Consider the following 8,064-nt stretch of genomic DNA (forward strand, 5'->3'; position numbering starts at 1 on the left):
AGTAGGTAATAAAATTCACTGATCAGTTAAACTCCAAAACTGCTACCTAGAAGTTCTGAAACGAGAGAGAAATCGTTACATTATGTAAGAAACTTTGAGAACATGGCGGATTGCGATTTAAAGTGAGCAGTTGCAGGTAACAAGCATCTGTCTGTGTAACAAGTCTCATGTCAAATGACAATTATGAATTCTATCTGAAGTTTATAATAACCTCATACGGCTTAGTATTTGGTGCAGAGTCCTGATGCTTACCTAATTTCCTACGGATGGAGATTTGCCACCAGGACTATTTGGTTGAGGCAGAAGTGACAGAAAGAACACAGGCAAGATTTCAAGGTCACCGAGGACAGTGACTGCTTGTGAAGGTAGCATGGGAAGGTGGTCTTTAAACTTCTAGGAAGTCAAAAGTTGACCACCTAGCCTGATTTCACAAGAAGCACAGACAGCAGTTCTTTGAGAGAGCCTCCTGTCCGCCCAGGCTGAGACACACACCACCAGAGCTCCTGAATGCCTCCAGTCTCCCATCGGCAGAACAGAAAGAGAAATATTTGGTGTGTAGGAGTAGCCATGGTTAATAAAATGGGCTTAACAATTTGGCAGCCGAAGAAAGAATTCAGTGCTGTGGTTGAGAAGCGGGTCACTGGAAGGTTATGTTAACCTGAAAGCTTCCCCATTTCCTCCAGCCCTTTTACCCCAGACACACCTAGAGATGCCACAAGATCCATGTTTGCACTCCTGGGGGTGGTGCTCTGACTGTCCCAGAAAATATCCCAGATTTTCCGAGGTGATGTCAGTACTGTCAGCAAATGGCGGTTAGCTGGTAGTGCTCAGGAGTAGGGCAACTTTGCAGGCTACGTGTTAGTTGCATTTCTTATTTCTCTCTCTCCCTTTAAACTTAGGACTGGTGACAAAATTGCAAAGTGTAAAAGACAGGGGGCTGCTTCTTTAAGACGCCCTGGCCCATGGCTGAGAAGATCTCTGTGTACACCAGATCAGTAGAGGCAGCAAAGAAATCAGGAGCAAGCAGGGGGCACCTTGGGAGTAACTCCAGTTCCAGTCATTTGACTTCAGCCACTTGTTTTATATATAATGAGTCCTTGTGTTTTGTGCACTTTCGTTTGGTGATTTCTTCTCATTATTTGCTTAAAGGTATCATTGGGCAGCAAATTGAAAGTCAGGGGACAATCTGGTATTTGCAAACAGATATGCCCTGAGAATGCTAATAAACTTTTAGTACTAAGTTGTAACTGTAATTTTAATACTAAACTATACTGCAAAGTGACTGAGTTTTTCCTCCCCAGAAACAGCAATCAAGGAACAGAGCAAGGGGGTGGGACAGGAGGCTGGTCCTCAGATCTCTTTGTTCCCCATGGGTGTCTGCAGGTGGCTTGACAGAGATTCCTCCTTCCCAGGTTCTGGCCCAGGTGATAGCTGGGCTCTCATCCCCTCTGCAAACACCTTCAAAGTAAGCTGCAGATATGAAGAACAGGAGATTGGCTTTCTCCAAACACAGAGAGACGGCACTGGGGGAGCAGGGGAAAATCATATTCTTAATCACAGACAAACACAATTAGCTGGCAACTAGATTAAGATACCTAATCAGTCAAAATTATTTGGAGGTTCTCACAAGCAGCAGCCTTCTTTAGAGAGTTCTTAGTTACCCTTTGAGATAATACTCTGTTAATGAAATACATGTTCACAGAGGTGGCCCTCTTTAAAGGAATTTCTTCTCTTATAATGATGTAATGAAGTTCCATAAAGACAATAAAAACCCTAAAGTGAAGAGAATTTTCACACACACACACACACACACACACACACACACACACACATACACACACACACACACACACACACACGAGGAGATATGTAAAAGGGCAGTTAAATCTTCCCCAGCTTCTGTCCAACCAAAGGTCATGGAGAAAGTGTTGACAATCCTTTATGAACTCAACAAATCTGGTGAGCTTCCCACTGAACACTAACACAGGCATGCCAAAGGCACGGACAATACGGGTGACTTCCGAGGCAGCTGGCACTCACGGGCCAAGTTTAGCTAAAGAGCAGATCAGTATAGTGACTGGTTACAATACTCGAAGAAATAACGATGCAGGTGAGAGAACTGGTATACACCCGAGGAAGGGGGGGGGGAGCCAGAGTACTATGGATGGGGTAGTCTCAGAAAAAGTCATAATTGGAGTTAGCCACAGAAAAATGACCTTGTCCTTAACAACAGGCTCTTGCCCATTCTAGAAAAGGTAGAGGCCAAGTAGCCAGAGCTTTGTAGTAGGAGACGGTCAGGAGTAGATAGCTAGAAAGAGCCTGTGCATTCCAGGAGGACCACTGTGGGTACGACATTTGTATAGGATTGAGCTAGAACTGGAGACTGTGATTCCTCAAACGTGCACTGAGTATCCTCTTGCTAATAAAACGTTGCTCAAGACAAGCTGAGGATGTAGCCTGGTGCTATGGTGAAAGCAGAAAGGCCATAGGTTCCATTCCCAGCACCGAAAAATAGCCAAAACCAAAGTACCCAAGCTGAATACTCTAGGAAAGTACTAAATGTATTGTTGTTAATCATCCTTATAAATAAGCTATTATAATTTATTTGCTGAACAGAATAAGTATCGGCAAAAGCAAGATTGCAAAGATCCTTCAGTTACTGACTTCTGGGGATTAGTAACTGAGCTGAGAAGGAAGATACACAAGTCTAGCTAAATCTTACTATGGCCGCATCAGCTACTACATTCACATTTGACTACTACTGGTTAACTTCTTCATCTTAACAGTCTCTGCTTGAGCAGAGATTGCCCCTTCTGTACACTGGGAGAGGGAAAAACCAGGGTAAGTGCCTGTTTTAGGTCGGGTCACTATTGCTGTGATGAAACACCATGACCAGGGCAACTTGTGGAGGAGAGGGTTGATTTATCTCACGGTTGCATATAGCAGTTCATTATGAAAAGCAGGGAAGCAGGAACTCACACAGGGTAGAAACCTGGGAGTAGGAGCTGATACAGAGGCCATAGAGGATGCTGCTTACCAGATTACTCCTCAAGGCGTGCTGTGGCTGCCTCGTTATCGAACTCAGGACCAGCTCATGGGTAGATTGACATAAAACTAGCCGGTAGAGTGCTCTTGCTAATCTTGTGACTGAAGATGGGCCTGTGTATTGTTTTGGCTTCTGATCTTTCTCTGGGACAGCAGGGCATAAGGGAATGCAGATTTTAGAAGTAACTGGATATGTTTTAGAGACATGGTAGTTCGTCTTTGTTTTCATATCCTCCCTTTGAACTTTGCCCTGCTTAGGCTGGCAGTGACTCATGGGAATTCAGTCATGCAGAGAGGCAGTATAAATCAGATGGGCCGATCTCTACTCTTGGGACAAGTCAGGAAATCTGTCTTGTTATACATTATGTTCTTGTATAAGGTCATTGAGAGGTGTGGGAAGGGGGACAGAACAATGACAACCTATGGTGTATAAATTAGATATCTTTGATAAATATCTAAAGATAATTCCAAAATGTTTATTGAATGTTCTTCTTTCTTCTTACACTTTTTCTTTGCTCTTTAAACATTAAAAATATGTATTTATTTACTTACTTGTTTGCTGTGACCTTGGTGTTGAAACCTAGGGCCTTATCTGTCCTAGGCAAGCACTCTACCATTGGGCTTTGAAAGTTTTGAGTAGAGAAATCCTATAAGGTCAGGCTAATCTCTAGTCTTATATTATCGATTATTGCAAGCCCAAGAAATTTTATTTTGTGTTCTGTTTTTATAGTACGGTATTGTAATGTCAGAACTGTGAGGGACCCTCTTCAAGCCAAACAGAAGCAGTGCTTTATGATTTAATTTTTAACGTATTCCAAAAGTATTCACCAGCAGGAAAAGATGCTGAGCAAGAATATGGGTTTTGCTCAATCCACATTTGTTACTTGAATTTATTTTTAAATAAATTTTAATGAGAAAATTAGGCCTAGAGGAATGTGTCTACTGTCTTGGAGTTTGTGAAGCAAGGCAAACGGACTGGATGTCAGGCCAGCCTGGGCACTGTAGGAGACAGCATAAAACCAAAGCCAAACCAAATATCAATGTAAACCAGTGTCTCTGCGGCCTTCTGTATTTAATATTTATCTGTGCCGTGTGGTGTGTCCATGTGGACGGAAGAGGACAACTTGCAAGGACTGATGTTCTCTTCCCACCCAATGATTTTTGGGGGGTGGAACTCCTGTTGTCAGGCTTAGTAGGAAGTGCTCTAACCTGCTGAGAACCCCCCCAACTACCCCTAGCTCTCTGTTTTCCTTGCTCTGGGTCATGGAGGAAGAGGGGTACTGGTACTCAATTTCTCGCACATCTGTAAGCAAAGAAGATAGAGTATAGTTTGGAAAGGTAGTATGGCTGGGAGATGCTTACAGTGAGAAAGTGCACAGGCATTAGTGGGGGTGGACACGGAGCATTACTCAGTTTTCATTGTGGGAAATGGATTTCATGCACATGTGCCTTGAATTAACTGGGAATACTACTGTAAAACACTGAAAGTCAGCAAGTTAGAAAAGAACCTTAGGATGACATTGGAATTGGATGTATCCTCAACTCAAGGCATATATGTACACAAGTATGTAAGGCATGTATATAGGAATGGCTATGTATGAATGTGCATGGGCTTGCATATACGAAATTCCTCATCCATTAGGTATGTGCCCTAAGATCCCCCAGTGAACAACTGAAGCCAAGGATAATATTGACCTCGATATAACTGTTTGTCTTATACAGAATGTCAATGATAGAGTAATTCATAACTTAAAACACATTATAAGAGGTTAATAGTTTTGTAACAATATACTATAAAAATTATTTAAAACTTTGAATTGTTCATTCTTAGGATTTTCTCATCTAAAATTTCTAGTCCTTGACCCTTCCAATGGAAACCATGTGAAGGAAAGGTGTGGTTATGGGAGTGGTGTGGAGACAGATGTATGTTTCTGAACTCTGTCTGCTTGATGTGCAGAAGCAGTGATACCTCCAGGACCAGCAGAGCCCTGGCCTTCCTTTTTAAATGCTTCCTCCCTGAAGCTGATGCTCAAGACTTCCTGGAGACAGGACCGAGGCAAGGGAAGAACAGGATGAATCTGGAATGTCTAGTTATGCCAGATATATGGAAGTGGCCAGAAACGACTGGGAATCAAAGGATGAAGGGGAAAACTCACAGGGTGGTCTGAAGGTCAAACTGGAGGCAATAGGAACCCTCATCTAAAAATATCAACTAAAGAGAACAAACTGTTAATACAGAGCCCATGGGTCGATGCCTATACCAATACCACACAACAAATAAAAAGAAGGAATGCATGGACAGACAGAGACTAACAAGAAAAGAACCAACCTTCTCTGTCATTGGTCAACTATAGGTCCAGGTCAGTCAATGGAAGTCTAATGAGGATCAGGGTATTAATACAAAGGTAAAGTTTCCCCTACAGGAAAAAAACCAGCAAGTATTAAGGGGGAAATGATGACTTCAAGGTAAAGACACTGAGAGGACACTAACATAACCAAGTGGTAAACATTTCTAGTGCCCTTCACACCTAGAGAGGAGAGAACTACCATTTCTGGGGGTTCCTGCAAAGAATATATGGGCCATCATTGGCCTGACTAGGGTGTGGTCATCCTTGCAAAAAAGACTGATGAGTCTTGATAGCAAAATACTCCATGTAATTCTGGAATTTAGACCCAGAAAAGACAAAATATCAGACGAGTTTGTAAAATACACTAGATGTGAGACTTGGATTACGGGGACATAAGAGAGGGTCCATACGTGGGCTTTTGTCAGACAAGATCTAGAGGAACCTCACTTGAGAAAAAGCTTCCATCAGATTGCCTGCAGCAAAGTCTGTAGGGCATTTTTGGATTGTTGATTGATGTGGGAGGACCTAGGTCTCTGTGGGCGGGTGGTCCTGAGTTATATAAAAAAGCAAACTCACGGGGTGCAAGCAAGGAAACAGCATTTCTCCTTGGTTGTTTCTTCAGCTCCTGCCTCCACTTTCCTGTTTGACTTCCTGCCCTGATTTCCTTCAGCAATGGAGTGTGACCTGTGAGTGGTAAGATGAAATAAACCCTTTCCTTCCAAGGTTACTTTTGGTTATAGTGTTTCTCATAGCAATGGAGAACAGAGAAAGACAGGTAGGAACCTGAAGTTCATTTAGTGACTGGTTACATGGCTGCACACTAACTTCAGGGGATTCTACACGAGAAATGTGTAGTGAGGATAGAACACTATGCCACAGATTAATTTCAAACAGCTCAGAACAATTATGACACGTATACGAACAATTTGACATACAGTATGTAGCAAGGTAACCATATGATGTGTTCAAGAAGCACCTGTAATCCATAGTTTTATGTCACTATCTGATGTAACAGGTTTTTTGTTATAATTACTATAAGTATAGTGTTCTGTGCATATTTATATATTTAGAAAGAGAAAACAAGAAAGAACAAGATCTAGAGCATGGTCTAGGGATGGTACGATCTAGGGATGGTTTGTTTACATAAGGACAAGAGGGCTAAACAGGAAAACATTAGCCATCTGGAGGTTGTGCGTGAAGAAACTACAGTGTGTTAATCTGTTTTGCAGTTGTTCTGCATATTTAAAAGTGTTTCCAAATACATGGTTTTAAAACAATACACATAATAATAATAATAATAATAATACTTAAAAATAATACTTATAAAACAAGACAAAACGTATCTGTGTTTACATAGCTGTGTTAATTAAAATCTCTTTCATAACTGAAGAGATTTCTGTGTCTTAGAAAGAACTTGAGGGCAGGATGTGGGGGTTCGGAGTCCTTCTTAGCCTTAGTTTCCCACAAACACCAGGGCAGTGTTGAGAGGAAAGTGAAGTGGAAAAAATGTCAAAAAGAAAAAGTTGTTAATTCTGCTTCTAAAGTCCAGTTCTTAGCTAAGCACTGACTTCATATCCAAGTATACTCACTGAGTCCTGGCTCACTCAAAACAGTCTGCTTTCCCCTGAGTCAAAGGTGTAACCTTCTGTGACACAATCAATTTAAAACATTTTTAAAAATGTATTCATTTTTTTTTATTATAGCACTGTGGTTCCTACTTCATTTCAGCATCATATATTTCTGGACCATCTCCTTTTACTTCCTCTGTTGCCGGTGTGCACAGTAAACAGCACCTCTGAACTTCCTGTGTCTTTTAGCTCTTCTACTTTCAAAAGTTTCTGGGGTAATTTTGTTGCCTATTTTCTAGGATCACTGTGGAGAGACAGATGCTTTCATTCCTCCCCCTTTTCTTTTCTTTTAAGAAAAGCTAACATAAGGCAATTTGAGTCACTTGCTAGTTCTCCTGGTATTGAGTTATTTGAACGATGAACGGAGCTCGAATCAGCTATTCCTTTTTACTTTGCAGTACGGAAGGTGTAGGCTGGGTTGGAAGATTTGCACATTTGTGGGTCAGTCATCCTCCAATATGAATGGCGGTGCTTGTGTGCCTGGCACAGTCACCAAGATTCAACTTTGCTTTTAAAGCTCCAGGAAAAGGATCTAGGCCCTCACTAGACTCAAGCAGTGAAGGGTTGCCTTGCAAGGTGTCTCTTTGTGTTTCAGTGTTTAAAGGGAACGCCAAATATTTCATGATTCTCTGTATCTTTCCTTATGGGGCGTGGAGTTTTATTTACTTATTCATAATAGATTTATTTATTTATGTGCATGGGTATTTTGCCTGTATGTATGTATGTATGTATGTATGTATGTATGTATGTATGTATGTATGTATGTGTGTATGTATGTGCACCTTGTATGTGTCTAGTGTTCATAGAGGTCAGAAAAGGGTGTCAGAGTCCCAGGAACAGGAGTTATAGATGATTATGAGCTGCCATGTGGTTGCTGGGAACAGAACCTAAGTCATCTGGAAGAGCAGCCAGAGCTCTTAACCACGGAGCCATCTCTCCAGCTCTTAGAGTTTTAAAAGGTTAATATGCCTCCTCCTAATTTTTCTTACTACCAGAGTAAAAAAAGTCCATGTTCAGATATAACCAGAAAACACGCAGTAGTT

The sequence above is a fragment of the Micromys minutus genome (assembly GCF_963924665.1).
Source record: "Micromys minutus genome assembly, chromosome: 26".
Taxonomy (NCBI): Eukaryota; Metazoa; Chordata; class Mammalia; order Rodentia; family Muridae; genus Micromys; species Micromys minutus.